Raw genomic sequence first — 17,449 nt, 5'->3', positions numbered from 1 at the left:
CAAAAGTTCGACACGATGGAACAAAATCTCAAAAGTTAGACACCACGCTTGAACAAACACGTGAAGATTTAACTACTGAGTTACATAACATTGAATCGAAATGTCAAAAAGTCTGTAATGACGTAAAAACACAAATTTGTGAGCATTTTCAACCTATTTTTTCGCGGCATGAAAATGCATTACAGAATCACGAAGCAACCATAAAAGAACTGCAAACTATTGTTCATGAAAATCACGAGACCTTGCGGGCTAAAATTGACTCAGTTACATCTACCGATTCGGTTACGCTACTTGAAAAAACTCAGGAAAACGTAAAGGACACAGTAGATACTCTGAAAATTGGTTCAGAAAGACATATGGAGGAAATTAGTTCATTATCAGAGAACATAGTCGAACTTCCGGATCAGCTAAATAATTTATCTACGAAGGTAGATGATAATCTGAATGACACAAGACCGGTATTCTTTAATGACACAGAAGAATTCGAACAAATTAGGAAATTCAAACAGAATCAGAATCAAATTAATACGCAACACCAAAGAGAAATCCGGGAAGTACAAGATCAGTTGACACAGGTAATACAAGAATTACATATTTCGAGGACACTGGCGCTCCAATACGGGAAGAGGGACATAGAAATACGGAACAGCAACAAAATAATAACACAGGGCACTTCGGAAATTATGAAAGAAATTGGCAAGGTACACCGAATTCTGAGATGGAACCTGCCGAAACGACGCAACAATGACCGAAATGATGATTTTGACTATAAGCTGTTTATTACTACACGTAAATTCAAAACATTTAAGAATTCAGGCAACGACATTCATCCACAAGCGTGGCTTCATCAATTCTCTCATTGTTTTCTTCTCAACTGGTCACTAGAGCACAAATTAGAATTTATGTGTGGCTATTTAGAGAATGAACCAGCTTTAAGAATGCGATCTGCCATTCACGATCGTCACAGTGAAGGACAATTTTATCATGCATTCCTCCCAACATATTGTTCTCAAGCTACACAAGACCGAGTAAAACATAGTAACATAATGTTGAAAAATTTCGAACAATCTGAATTTTCCAGTCTTGTGAAATATTTTGAATATATGTTGCACAATAATCAGTACCTGTCAAACCCTTACAGCCCCTCAGATCTCATCCGCATTTGCTTAATCAAATTGCCTGAAAATTTACGACATATTATTTTGGCAGGACATTGCAAAGACGACAGTGAAGCTTTTCAGGGACTCTTACTAGAATTGGAAATCGACACTGACAATCGCAGGACGCGAAAACAGGAACGCAATAATTACAAGTCACATCCGTCACAATTCCGTGATGAAAGAAATAATAACTGGACACGACAAGGCTATTCTTACAACGTAAATCGTGACCAAAACAGACACCACCCGTATGACAACCGTTGGCAGAATAATAGTTACAGAGAAAGATCGCATTTCCGTAGTAATGAATATGAGAGAGATAACCATAGAAACAGACAATATGGGAACCAAAACTAGTATTATCAAGGGAGACAGAATAACTTCAGACGCAACAGTTCAGCGCGCAGTTACGATTCAGGGAGATATTCTCCACCACGTGACTGGCAAGAAAGAAACTATGGAATCTACCGACATGACGACAGATGATATAATCGTAACGACAGAACTGGTAGGATTCAAACAGGGCAGGGCCCTCTCGACAAGGTGAATTTTCGGAAATTAGGTCTCCTAATCCTAATAACGACGCGTGCCAACAAAGAGACAGACAATGACTCGCATCGCAGGCAGCCACGGGCGCCGGCTGTCTCAGAGAAAAATAACATAGACGATAACCTTCAGAAACATTTCCAGTATTCTTTACCGACGTATATCACATGATAATTGCGTTGAAATTGAAACTCTGCGTACTAGGAAGAGTAAAGGTTTACACCACATTTCATATGTAAAACCGTTAATTGAAAGATAATCTGCTATTTAATTTAGTCTTTGCCATAAAACTTTTCACTTCACGTTACAAGTATGCTTTGTCAGACTTAGAAACTGTTAACATGCAACAATGTTTGAAGTTAAATATCCAGTCAAGAACCAAAAAAACTTATTTAAACAGAAATTACGAATGCATTGTTATAGTGAACAGACGACATAGTGTTGTTATTTGTACATTCTTGCTTGTTAGTTGCACGATTCTGAAACGACTACAAAGCTTACATACTTAGAACATTTACCGGCCCTGCTAATGAGATTTTAATGCAACATTTTGGTTAACTTGAAAATGCATTCTGGATTTAAAGTACATTGTGTGATATTAAAGATGACTGAGCATTTGGTTTCTTTGATAGCTACACGATTATACCACGACACTACTGAGTCACACAATTTATATTATTGCTTTTGCCCTGTATCTGTTTTATACCTGCACAGTTTTTCTGAATTCTTGTGGAAAGTAAAACATGTTTTAGTGGTAACTTTTTTGGTATAGCTACTATGAGACAGCCTTTTCGGTAGCACAACAATACGTTACAGTACAGTACTTACTTCATCATGTCAATAAGCGTAAGGACTACGATATCTATAGGCAAAGCATTTCACTTTTGTTTATTACAAGGTAAATGCATTGACTTCTACATAACTTTGGTTATGGACGACGATAATTACGACACTTGGCACATTTTTTACCATTAAATAATGACAGAGATTAACTTACAACAAGACGCACAGTTTAGCGCTACAGTACACGTATTTGAGTGATTAATTTTGTACTTAAAACATTTATTTTTAAAGATTTTTGAATTGCAATGATACAAAGGTTTTCCGTGATACATTTCATTCCATTGCTGTAATCTGTAACACTTGAGGGTATAATTACATTAATCCTCAAGGGGGTACACGCTTACTTGTGTACCATGTGTTTGGCAAGCACAAGGAGCCCTAGTTAATACGGTATTTGCTTATACAACTTTACACATCGGTACTATATTTCTCTAACACATGAATTACACAGCTATATGATCATTTAACACAGAAACAAACATTTTTTTTTACTACGACTGTGACACATGTTTACGCAGTTACACAGTTCGATAACTTCACAACTACGAAATTGTATTTTGTCTCTACTTTATGAAGTGTTCATATTTTTTCGGAACCATTGTGATACTATGAGAGCTTTGAATGTTGTATTTGGTAAGGGATCATGATTTTTGAATTACGTTTGGGATAGATGATTTTATTGAAGGTTTTGAAATTATTGCACAAAGCTACGACGGTTTTGAGATTTTGCTGAGGTTTTATGATGTTATTATTACGATGTCGATGTGTGTTATGCTGTTGGGGTATGTTTATGATCAGTAAGTTGATGCTGCCGTATATGAGGAATGTAACTACGTGTTTATATGTATATGAATAATGAATAGAAGTTATGGACTCTGGTTTGTGAAAAAGGATGTTGGAAACCAAGAACCGTACTTTAAGCGTTATGAAATGTGTGTATATCCGTGAATGTATCACAACGCCAGTGAAAATTTTTTGGACACTGTTATATTTATAGGATTTTGTTTCTACATATTTGTAACACATATTCTCAACCTGTGAAACTTTTTTATATGAGACTGTTACTGCTGTCGTAAATATTTCAGTAAGAAAGTTAAGTGACCTGCACGTAATGTGTCTTGGGCGCCCAGCTGTGCCAACTGCCTGGAGAAAAAGTCATTAGGTAGAGAAAAAAAAAGGCCATTAACCTCGATATTGACATTCCTTTGTAGAAAGCATCGCAAATACGACACTTTTTGATATTTACTGAAATGATTAATGAAATGGTGAGAAAAATTTTGCGGTTATTGTCTTACTAGTTGAGAGATTTTTTACTCCCTTATGAAATGCCATGTGGCTAGTGAATGATGTTTCACGTCTTGCCTTATGTATTTATTTGCTCATTTTGTTTAATATCTAGTTTCTAGCTGCATTGCAGCATTAGTTAAAATAAAATTTAATAGATGTACTAATATAGATATTTATGCCTACAGATCCAGTAAATAATAATTTTATGATTTACTTCTGAAAAAAGCGAGGGAGCACAAAAAAACATTTCCCTTCACAGGAATTGCATACATAATTTTTGTCAATGACTGGGGAACTTGTTTCGTAGAGTAAGTCTAGGTGACGTATCACTCTAGTGTCAAGATGTGACATATTTATTAGACATTTCCTATCTTTGCTGTATTTTTTTCTGCTTGAGCTGTGTCACATTTAGGTATAAGTTATTGTATTTTCTGCTGCTGTTTGCCAGGCATGGTGCTATTGAATTTCTTTTTGTATTACTCTGTTAAGCCAGTTATACTACTGATGTATTTTTCTTGTTGCTGTGCAGTGGCTCATATTAGTTCTAATGTTGCATTTGCTTTGCTAATTTATATTTATTGCTGCTAGCTTTGCCAATTTGTATTTTTTTGTCATTGCTGTTTGTGTTAATTGTTTTGTGCTGCTGTATTGCCTCGTCCCTTAGTTTATGCATCTGAAATCATTAAATTTAAGTTAGCGTAAGATGGGGTAGGCTATATAAGAGAAAGAGTTGTGATGAATTGGAAGAAATGCCTTGAGAAGCTATAAGAAAATTGTTTGGCCAAAAAAGCATTTTGAAAGAGGATATGAACAAAAAAGTAGGGTTTAGGGGCAACAGGTTTAGGTAGGATTTTCTTGGAAGTAAATGATGACGTAAGATAACGGAAAATAAATAATGAGGTAAGATGTATGTGAACATATAAACACAGAAAGTATGCTTGGATAGGATTTTTCTGGTGGAAACAAATGTTGAAATAAGAGGAAAGATCTATGGAATGAAGTTTTGGGTTGGACTGCAGTACCAAATGTTACACTGAAAACGAAGCCTGTCCTTTCCTTTTGTGTTATTCCGCTATGTGTTTGTGTACCCTTGTGTATTTGTGTTATTAATGTCTTTATGTTTTTAGCTGATAGGAGTTATGTTGTAGAATTTTTCTAATAATATGTTATTTACTTTATAAAGATGTTTCGACATTATTTATTCTGTTTTGTTGCTCATGTGTGAAGTTTATGTTTCAAAAGTTATTCTGATCTTTTATGTATGTACTTATGTCATAATTCCTGTAACACTGATGTATATGTCTGTTTCTATTCTTTTGTAAAGCCCGTATTACTACAAATGTTATCTATATTGTTATGTTCTTTAATGATGTATTTTGTACCTTTTTCATTGTATTCCAATGTTATAAAATTGTAATTGACACCAGTTCATCAAATTAAGTAACTTGTAAGCATTCATTTGACTGCACACAATTTTTTTGGTCATACTATATGCACAATATGTGAAAAAAAGAGGACTGTTAGTGTTTGGACATGTGTTAATAATTCAGCAAGGGACTGATTAGCAGCATTGCTGGTTCTAAGAACAATTCCAAAAACTTTGTGAGTGCACAGGTGGTGGTTTATGGACTTGCTATATTGTCCACAAGACTCTTCGATGGTGATTGTGCACCTGCACAGTCGCAACAGATGGCTGCTGGTCGTCTCTACAAGGACTACAGTGGGTCTGCATCTTTGATGGCCTATCAATACCATTATTTCTACAAGGACTGCAGTGGGTCTGCACCTCTGGTGGCCCACCAATACCGTAATCTCTACCAAGACTACAGTGGGCCTGCTCTGTGATGACCAACCTACAAATATTCTTCAAAACTTTGACTGACTATGTTGTGGGTTTGCTCTGTTGTGGCGCATTACCTGTCTGCATGTCAAGAGTCAGCATTGTCTTTCCGTTGGTAGGACAACACTACTTCTTCAAGACTGCATGGAAATCCACTACTTCCGTGTGAATTTTCTTTCACTAATCAGACTTTGAGAAAAACACTGCAATTTTACTGTGATGAAGGATCAAGACTGTCTCTATGGACTGTGAGAAAATCTTTGCTTTTGACCAACAGTATATCAATAAGAGTGAGCATTTGATATCTTTGTTATTGTAATTATGAAATTAGTTTCAAATCTATATTGGTCACTGCCAAAACAATTTGTAAAATTTTTTGTGGGGAGTATGGGGGCTATGTGAGTAGACTGTTTAGGTTTTTATGTTGGTAACGCCACTCGCGCTCTATATGAAAATCACTGACTGTACTGTGTGAAGGCTGTGGTTGGTTTGCATTGTTGGAGTATATGCTATTGTAGTGTTGGGCAGTTGGCTGTTAACAGCGCGTAGCGTTGCACAGTTGGAGGTGAGCCTCCAGCAGTGGTGGATGTGGAGAGAGAAATGGCGGAGTTTTGAGAACGGATGATCAGGACGTGTGTCCATCAGAGACAGTAAATTTGTAAGACTGGATGTCATGAACTGCTATATATATTATGACTTTTGAACACTATTAAGGTAAATACATTGTTTGTTCTCTATCAAAATCTTTCATTTGCTAACTATCCCTATCAGTAGTTAGTGCCCGCAGTAGTTTGAATCTTTTATTTAGCTGGCAGTAGTGGCGCTCGCTTTATTGCAGTAGTTCGAGTAATGAAGACTTTTGTGAGGTAAGTGATTTCATGAAAAGTGTAGGTTATTGTTAGTCAGGGCCATTCCTTTGTAAGGATTATTTGAAAGTCACATTGCGTTGCGCTAAAAAAATATTGTGTGTCACTTTAGTGTTGATCAGAATAAATAAAGAGCGAAATGTCTGAGTAAGTTCAGTTCTGCTCAGCTGTTTGAAAATCAAATAATGTAAGAGGTTTATCAGCACAGTAATTCATTAATTTTTCTAAGGGGTCGTTTCAACGTTCAATTAAGGAAACTCGCAAAATTTATGGGTTCAAGTATCCGAATAGAGGACTACCGGCAAAGAGAACAATACAGAGTCTCTATAAAACTAGCGCAACTGCTGTGCAAAATGTAAAACGACAAGGAATTCCTTCAGTCCGCACACCAGAATTCATTACACACATTCGCCGCGAATTCGTCACATCACAAATAAGTCTACGTGTAAATTCGCCCAACAACACCACGCAAATAGGGGAGTTGCCAGTGGATATTGAAGAATCTTAATTTGAAGCTGCTCTGAAGCGCCAAGGACACTGGTGTAATCACACGTATTCAAATACAGAGATATGTAAACAGGCAGAAAAAGACACTGCGGTCGGCAACGTCTGTATACGGCAACAAGTATCTGGCGCAGTTGGTAGATCGGTTACTGCCGCTACAATGGGTTATCAAGATTTAAGTGAATTTGAATGTAGTATTATTATCGGCGCACGTGCGATGGGACACAGTATCTCCGAGGCAGCGACGAAACCCGGATTTTCCCGTATAGCCATTTCACGAGTGTACCGTGAACATCAGGAATCTTGAAACATCAAATCTCCGACATCGCTGCGACCGCAAAAAGAACCTGCAAGAACGCAACCAACGGCGACTGAAAAGAATCCATCAATGTGACAGAAGTGCAACCCTTTTGCAAATCGCTGCATATTTCAATTGCTGGGCCATCAACAAGTGTCAGCGTGCGAACTAGTCAACGAAATATCATCGATGTGGGGTTTTGGAGCTGAAGGCCCACTCGTGTACCCTTAATGACTGCGTGACACAAAGCCTTACGCATCGCCTGGGTCCGTCAACACCAACACTGGACTGTTGATGATTGAGAACATGTTGCCTGGTCGAAAGAGTCTTGTTTCAATTTGTATCCAGTGGATGGACGTGCACGGGTGTGGAGACAGCCTCATGAATCCATGGGCCCTGCATGTCAGCAGGGGACTGTTCAAGCTTTTGCAGCCTCTGTGATGGTGTGGGGCACGTGCAGTTGTTCTGATATGGGACCCGTGATACGTCTAGATACGACTCTGACAGGTGACACGTATGTAAGAAAATGGTTCAAATGGCTCTGAGCACTATGGGACTTAACATCTGAGGTTATCAGTCGCCTAGAACTTAGAACTACTTAAATCTAACTAACCTAAGGACATCACGCACATCCATGGCCGAGGCAGGATTCGAACCTGCGACCGTAGCCGTTGCGTGGTTCCAGACTGTAGCGCCTAGAACCGCTCGGCCACCCCGGCCGGCCACGTATGTAAACATTCTGTCTGATCACCTGCAACCATTCATGTCCATTGTGCATTGCCATGGATTTGGGCAATGCAACACCACGCAAGTCCAGAATTTTTACAGAGTGGCTCCAGGAACCCTCTTCTGGGTTTAAATACTTCCGCTGACCACCACACTCCCCAGACATGAACATTACCTAGCATATCTGGGATGCCTTGTAACGTGCTCTTGCGGATTTATGGACAGCCATGCACAATTCGTGGTCTCAGTCCCCTCCAGTACTACTTCTGACATTATTCGATTCCATGCCACGTCGTGCTGCGGCACTTCTGCGTACTCACTAGGCCTTAGACGATATTAGGCAGGTGTACCAGTTTCTTTGGCTCTTCAGTATATATCGTGCTGTGAGCCAACATTAATGGCCGCCACCACGTTCGCCGGATCAAACACCACGCGATTTTTTGCTGTGGGGATACTTGAAGAGCAAGGTCTGTGAGACAAACCGACACAGAAGCGGTGACAACATCAGCGGTGAAGCTTCCGCCATCACTACCTGAACTTATTCCGGATGTATCTGAATATGCTTAGATCTGCACAGCCGTGTGTTGATGTTGCAGGGGGTAACTTTCAGCATCTTGTGTAAATCTATGTTTCACTGTATTTTTGATTCTAATGAGTGGCGAGGTCCACTGCAGATATTCGTTTTTGTGATTTCACTGCATTTCCCCCATACTTACATGGGCTACTTTTATCTGCGCCACTCAGTTATTTCGGTTTTGGTATGTCATTCCGAACAAACACTGCTCAACGCATCTTTCATGCGACGATGATTTTTAGAGTGAAATTTCATGTGATCATACGCTCCGGTCGCAGGTTCGAATCCTGCCTCGGGCATGGATGTGTGTGTTGTCCTTAGGTTAGTTAGGTTTAAGTAGTTCTAAGTTCTAGGGGACTGATGACCACAGATGTTAAGTCCCATAGTGCTCAGAGCCATTTTTTCATGTGATCATAGAACAGAGCGGTCCATAAATAGTCTAGTGCGATATTCGTTTTATCGATATCTCTTAACAGGGACTGTAAAACACAAAGAATATGCAGTAGTCCAGCAGCAGTTCTTGACCGACTGCTGAGCTAGTATTAGTTTTAGCCGTAGGAAAGGGTAATTTTGTTAAAAATTCAGTAAAGGCGCGGTTGGGCGATGAAGTCTGGGGCCGCTAGCAGAGCTTGACAGCCGGACTCACGGAACAGCGCACGGACGGTGCGCCAACGTTACGCTTCTGCAAACTAGCTGAATAAAGGAATACTTCTGAATACTGCTGTACCACCCTGCCCCTTGACACTGCTGAACTTACACGGCCTCCTGCCGAAATATGGCGCGGTGGGTCTCGGCTTCAGCTCGCCCATTTAGAGTCCCGGGTTCGACCACTGACGGGCCGCAACATGACTTACTGTGTCTCGTATGATGCCCTGCCCCGCGCTGATTGCTACTGCCGTACAGAAGCACAGCTCGGTCGCTGCTGCAGTACTCCTTATTCTTCGTGTTTTACTCTCCCTTTCAGTACACATCGCTAAATCGAATATCACACTACACTAATTTAGGGCGGGTCTATCTCGCTCTAAAGATCATTTGGCTGTAATGTGAAACAAACTGGCGTTTTCCGTTGACAGTGGGCATCGCGTGAAACATCATGATATCGTCCAGGGTTCGCGGTGCCACAGCAGAGTTGCCAATTGATAGTATAGACATTAGCGAGGACTCGCTGCAATACGCAGTGACGTATTGAAGATTCTGCTGAAAACCACGCATCTTCCTTAGCACTGTAGCACCCTCGCAGTGAAGTCAGTATGGTAGTGAGCACGGAAGAGCTCAACGCAGTTCGTCACATCACCTGAAGGAGTCAGCAGCATAGAGTAGGGCCAAAGTGATAGTTAAAGTTTCTAATGGAGTCGATCGTTTAAGTGTGGAACTTTGTAATACAGAAGAACAGATTGTTAATCTGTGTATGAAGTGATGCTCTAATAGTTAAGGGGCTCCGGAAAGGCTCAAAATCATGAAAAGTTCAATTTTTAGTTTTTTGCGTTTTCTGAATCTGCAGACTATTATCTTTTAATAGATATATAATTTATTCAATTCCGAAGACTACAACTATTTTAAAATTTTTTTTAAATGCGTTCTACATGGGCGTGACCCACTGTGGCGCTGTTAAACTGCTGTCAAATGGTGTTATTATTAACGTCCGTGTTCATCAGGTACATTTTAGTCTGCCTCATGCAATAATGGAGGTGATAAGACCTATTTTCAGAGACTTAGCAGCACCTGAACTGTTGAAAAAGTGTATTCACGGAAAAACTCAAAACCCCAATGAAAGTGTAAATAGTGTTATATGGTCGAGAATCCCCAAGACTGTAATTGTTGGAATAGAAACACTTCACTTTGGTGTGTATGATGCTGTTGCGACTTTCAATGATGGCAACATTGTAAGGTGCAAGGTATTTAGAAATATGGGAATGAAGATAGGTTCTAACATGGTACGAGCGATGCTTGCTTTAGACAAGGAACGCCTTCGGGCTGCAGACAGGGCTGTAAAGAGTCTAGAAATACAAGCAAGAGTAAACAGGAGGAGGAACAAGAGGAAGCTGGAGGAGGAGTTGGCAGAGGATGAAGATAATCCATCCTATGGACCTGGAATGCACTAAAAAGTTAATCCAATCTTTGTCGCTCGATTCCCAAAACTTTTATTTTCTCATACTAATTACATGTTTTCTAAGGATCTTCCAAACATATTTGTTTCAAACTTTCAGTAAATGTTACACAGTACCTTCTGCATAATTTAGCACAGCCTTTTTCCAAAAAACTGTATATTTTTGAATATATAAATAAAAAATTGCAAAAAATGTTGTGAATTTTCATTACAATTGAACAAAAATCGTCTTTAATAACTGAACTAAAATTTTGTAAAATCCCTGTGTTAAGTTGTAGCCCATATTCCAATAAATAATCTGTAAAAAGTTCAACTTCCTACCTCAAATACTTTGTGAGGAAAGATGTAATTTATAAGAGTTATTTTAACATTGCAAGTATAGGGCGTTCCGGAGCCCCTTAAAAACAGTTGTAACGTATAAACCAACCCTAGGGCAAGGATCTTTGTCAAAGTTAAGCAACTCGTTTATTCATTAATATAATAAAATGAAGTAATATTTCGTATATTCTAGTTTAATGTGTCACCGCACAGAGCAATTCGAGAACCCACAGTTGTGGTTGGACCACGGTAGTAGGCCAGTACACGTATGAGCTAATTTCAGCTACACTTTGCAAAAACTAAATTGCAAATATCTGCCAAACTTCCAGAGAAACTGCGTCTGACTACTCTTATGAGAGAGAAACTGTATAGAAGGGGTAAAAGAACGAAACCGGCTCCTCGAGGTTTATCGGTATCGTTGCGTGAGTTCACTAGACTAAACACTAGTGACCACATCAAACAGCTCACTGGTCGCTTAGGAGCCTAGAAAACCATCTAATCTTAGCCCCATCCAAAATGTTTGGGACTATTGTCAACAGCAGGTGGAACGTGGAAATGAACCTCGTAATTTCGAAGCTCTTTGGGTTTTCATCTCCAATGAGGGCTTCAGGACAATACGGCGTACATGAAGAAACCTGTGGTCTACTTCGAATTGAGGCCACTGTAAAGTCTAGTCGCTGATTTAGGCGGTATTAGCGTAATGTCTTCTTGGGGGAGGACAAATTGATTCTCCAGTGTAGAATGATACTACAGAATGTCGCAATTACAGGAGACAACGCCTGCTTCTGTGTCATTCGTTCGGCAGTGAGAATGAGTTTGTATACTGACGAACCGTTATCATTTTTTTACAGACTCTAATTAAATAGCAGAGTTAATCACTATTTTCTCTTGTGACTGTTGTGACGCTCATAATAATAAAGCGTCCCACGGATAGAGAATACGACAAAAAGGTCACAAGCAACTTCCTTAAAAGTACGATTCTTTGTCACTTTGGATTCTCGCTTTCTGTGTGCAGTGACCAGCATAATTTAGAATATATTTTTGTTTTACAGATACAAAATCAGGTTCTATAAGACTTCGCGTTGAAAGCATTTATATGAAAGTGGCAGCACCCCTCTCTAAAGACGGCTACATACTTTGCAAAATAGGTTCTTCTTCGACTAGTAGCCAACTTTTCAAGGTAATCATTATTAGAACTTACCACGCAGGTAAATCACATAGTATCGCTTTATGGTTGTTTAACTAAGCATGACAGTGCAATTTTAGTGTCCAAACGAAAGTAATATTTAGCCTTATAAAATTGTCCTGAAAGAGTAAAAACGTATAACACAGGACAACACTATGTAGGGGATGTGCTCCAAACAGACTTTAAATATCTAGTCAGTGAGGGTTTTTTTTTAACTTGGTGAACAAATGATAGATACATTCCCATCACGTTGGGTAAAAGTTTAAAGCTGGCATTTGCGCTTGTTCACTCAGTCAAAAGCGGCGGAGAAATACCCAGCAAAATGATTGGTTGCCATCTTATTAGTGCATGCCTGATAGGAGAAAAATCCACGCCACAGAGGGCAGTGCGCAATCCTCAAGGCGAAGGGTCACTGTTCGCTCCTCCCTCTTCCTCCCTGTGACTGCAAGGAGCGGAGCCACGTCAGACTTTCTTGTTTTTCTCTTTTACCAATAAATCCTCTCAATAACGTATGCCACTCTGTATATCTTGGAGGGCTTCAGATTTTAATACAATAGTACTACGTCGGCCAATTCAGCTTCAGCGTGCTTGATTCGTTTCCCATAACAGAGTGTTGGGAAGCACAATTTCGGATCATTTCCTTTATCTTCCAGGAAAAAGTGGGTGTATATGATGAAATCTCGTTATCTGCTATGAAAATGCACAGGAAAGACTGAACAGCGAGCTGAAGAGCTTGAATACATGTCATTGTTGCCAGAAAAGCAAGGTGGCATGATTTTGCTTGCCACAGACAGCGAATAGCTTTTTAACCACATATTTCGGATTCAGTTCAAGCAAATCGCAGAACAGGAGATTATTTCCCACTGGTTAGACATAACTACGAGGACGTAATTATAAACTATGCACACTGCCTCACAAAACTGAAGAACTCGAATCGCAGGTGGAAACTCCACGTGTTGAGCGGCCGTGTAAAGTTCTTTCAGTGAATATAAAATTGAGTTAAATTTAGGAAGAACATGACAGTATGAGCCTTCTTACCAGTATGACGTTGCAGCATTTCTGGCCAGGATGCATGCACTGATTCGTTTGATAAGGGTGTCATAAAACCACTGTGTCATCCCCTAGGAAAACGTGGCCCCCACATTACATAACGGCTACTTGACATTCTTGTTACCACCACTGAGACGGTGTTGACGTCAGACTTGACACCACACATGTTCTGTCAGAGACAGATCAGGCTATGTTGTTCGCCTCGGGAGTCACGCAAACACTTCATACAGACACGTGTCATTTCTGTCTGCATATTAGTCGCCTTTCTTCCAAGGAATCCCGTTATTAACTTCGACGACCATATCTTTTACACTTTCGTATCGACTACACAGAGCAGCTATAAACCTAGAATTGTGTCTCCGAATTTGTTAGACGTTTCTTGTTGTGACTTATTAGTAGCGTTTCACACTCTGGAAACGTATCCTAGAATTTCAGAATGGAATTTTCACTCTGCAGGAGAATGTACGCTGATATGAAACTCCCTGGAAGACTACAACTGTGTGTCGTGCCGAGACTCGAACTCGGACCTTTGCCTTTCGCTGGCAAGTGCTCTCCCAAACGAGCCACGCAAGCCCTGCTCACGATCTGTCCTCACAGCTTCACTTCCGGGACTACTTCACCTCCTACCTTCCAAATTTCCGACAAAATAGTCCTGTGAAATTTGCAAACTAGCACTCTTGGAAAAAAAGGATACTGGGGAGATATGGCTTTGTCACAGCCTGGAGGATCACCTGGATGAAATTTTCACTCTGTAGCGGAGAGTGCACTGGTACGAAAATTCCTGCCAAGGAAAATATCACGGAAGTTCTCCCGTGAAACTTGCAATACTAGCACTTCTAGAAGAATGGATATTCTGGAGACTTGGCTCAGCAACAGACTGGAGGACGTTTTCAGGACGAAATTTTCACCCTATAACGGAGCGTGCGATAATATCAAAATTCCTGCCACATTATAGCTGTGCGACGGACCGAGACTCGAAATCGGGACCATTGCATCTGGCGGGTGAGTTCTCTACCGATTTATTTGCGGTTTGGAAGATAGGAGATGAGGTAATGGCGGAAGTGAAGGTGTGAGGACGGTCTCATGAATAGTGCTTGGAGAGCTCAGTTGATAGAAGACTTTCCCCGAGTTCGAGTCTCGGTCCGGCACACGGTTTTAATCTGCCAGCTTTCGTACTTTAGAACTGGTCAGACTAGAATATTATATGGGAGTTCTTTTACGTATATACTATCCTTTCCCGAACTCTTCCAAAAAATGTTTCTTGCAGTTGGCTTTCCTTATACTTTCCTTTTACGTCACCGTCCCATTTCATACCACTTCTTGGTATTATCTCAAAATACATTCATTATGTAATGGGCTGAAGATATTCATCACTAATAATCTTTGATCTCATTTTTCGACTGCACATGATTAGTGTAAAATATCGTTCTGATAAATCGAAAATATAGGACGTATAGATTCTTTGTTGCTGACATGATTTGGGATTCTAACAGAGTGAACAGTAAGAAGAATATGCATTTATCTAAGAATATAATGTCGTGTTGTGGTTATATCCGCTTCATAAGACAGAAATCGGGCTACACAAGTTCTGAGTTTCTGCATTCTGAGCGAATTCTGCCTCAAACATCAGTTGTTATTTTTCTGCAACTGACCAAGCAAAGTCTATTTATAGTTTTAAATCTAAAAGATATAGTTAAAATTTATTTTAATAGTGTGTCGTCAAATACACGGTGGATTTATCACCTGCAAATTTGCCTGTGAGTAACCGTGGGTGCAGGCGCGCACGTGTGTGTGTGTGTGTGTGTGTGTGTGTGTGTGTGTGTGTGTGTGTTTGAATGAGAGGGAGTCTGTGTGTGTGTGTGTGTGTGTGTGTGTGTGTGTGTGTGTGTGTGTGTGTGTGCGTGTATGTTTGAATGAGAGAGAGAAACGGAGAAAGAAAGAGAGAGAGAGATACAGAGAGAGAGAGACAGAGAGAGACAATCAGTTTGTTGGCGTAAAACAGAGACAAAGCTAGCGGGTGAGAGATTGGGCGTAAACTGACTTCTCTTGATTAGGTTTAGGTTACTGTATAACTTACGCATGTTTGCCCTCAAACTTCGGCTTTGCACTTGCCTAATTGTGACGATTTAGGGATCTGACTTCTGCGGAAAATCTGCTTTTAGATACATGCGAAAGTGAACGAAGTACTAAGGATGTTGGAAAGTTGGTCATATAAAATAGCACGACCGAAAAACGTTAACTGGCTCTTGTTTTTTCTTGTCTATGAAATACCAATTATTAATATACATTATGAAGAAAATTCCATCACATTTAAGGAGGTTACAAAATATTTACATATGAATGAAAAAGTAAAATAATATAACAGAATCAAGAGTAGACAAAGAATACTTAGAGAGATTAGCACTTCATAAGGGGGTCGTTCACTTTCAGACGTAAACGGTATTCACGAAATATGCGGACCCAGGTGTCTTACTTTTGCATCGCAAATAATGTTTGACTTGCTACAAATATTCATAATAGTGACGTTCACTCAGCCCTTGACACCAACTATTGTCTCATTCTTTTGCTGGCTAACACACCATTTTCAGTTAACTAACACATTCTTGGTACTACATATGTGTGAGTCTTTGTACAGTCCAGCGCCTAAGAATGACTGCATCTTTACCTGGCAATACATGTTTCCGTCGAGAGAGGCGTAAACATTATTGGTTGCTTCGATAGCATTAGTATCGGTGCAGACTGAAGGAATCTCTGGGAAGTAATCCATCCGAACAACAGCACGAAAACCCTCATATTCAATGTATTTCTACTCTGTAATTTGTTGCCCGAATTACAAAAGAAATATATAGATAAATTTGTCTCATGCAGATCTGCAGTTCTGGTGTATATAACCGCAGTTAGATTGAAAAAAGTTAGTATAAAGACTGTACTCCGTGATTAATGGAGCAAAGGAAACGCATTGATATTTGTTTCATGACCTCCTGTATACTCACCGTGTTGCTGAATAGAAATTGTGTACGTCTTCAACTAATCAAAAGTTGCCACAGGTGGAAATTCAGAGGCCTCATCCACTACATCCTACCCGTAACGCTGTATGGAAATTAAGAGCTAGTATCATCTGCTGGCTACAGGTGATATCAGTCTGGAAGACTTGTTGATTCTCAGCTTCCACCCATCCCTTGTACATCAGCGACTACCACGATGACTCATGTAGACTACTAACACTAGATTCCAAAAAAAAAAAAAATTGTTCATATGGCTCTGAGCACTACGGCACTTAACTTCTGAGGTCATCAGTCCCCTAGAACTTAGAACTACTTAAACCTAATTAACCTAAGGACAACACATACATCCATGCCCGAGGCAGGATTCGAACCTGCGACCGTAGCGGTTGCGCGGTTCCAGACTGTAGCGCCTAGAACCGCTCGGTCTCTCCGGCCGGCAACACTAGATTCCTATTCGTAACCGGCGGCATGCATCTTCTAGGATACTCAAAAGAACTAACCTCCAGTTAGGCTACAAGTTGGCTGTCGTTTATTATGAGTGCTTACACTTACAGTCCAACAGGAAATGGTACATAATGGCAAAAGAGAAGTAATTCTCCACTGGAATGTGACTCTACTACTGCGTGAGGGTTTTCCTCATCCCATGCACTACTGTTCCTGCTGTTCGAAATACCATCACAACCATGTGAGGCCTCGTCGGTAAACAGCGCAATTTGGAGAAAATCCTGTCGATCAAACCATCGGAGCAACCACTGACACAACTCCACCATTGGTACAAAGTCAGTAACATGCATTTCATTGACTCTCTGTGGGCGATATAGGTGTAGTTGTTGTTCGTGGAGTACTCTACACACGCTAGTATATGCAGCGCCCATTTCACGCGCAGTACATCGAGTACTTGCAACACGTTACAGCATCACCTCCTCAAAGTCGGGCGTGCGAGTGGTCCTCATGTTGCCAGATACCTCGTTTCTTCTTTCCAATGAACCTGTCTCCCGCATTCATCGATGAAGAGAAATAAACTCGTCCTGACGGATGACGTCTGTTGGGAAATCGTTTACTGTACAGCCTTTCAGCAAAAAAAAATGGCTCTGAGCACTATGGGACTTAACTTCTGAGGTCATCAGTCCCCTAGAACT

This window comes from Schistocerca serialis, chromosome 6 (assembly GCF_023864345.2).
Source record: "Schistocerca serialis cubense isolate TAMUIC-IGC-003099 chromosome 6, iqSchSeri2.2, whole genome shotgun sequence".
Lineage (NCBI taxonomy): Eukaryota > Metazoa > Arthropoda > Insecta > Orthoptera > Acrididae > Schistocerca > Schistocerca serialis.
Note: the sequence above shows the minus strand (reverse complement) of the source record.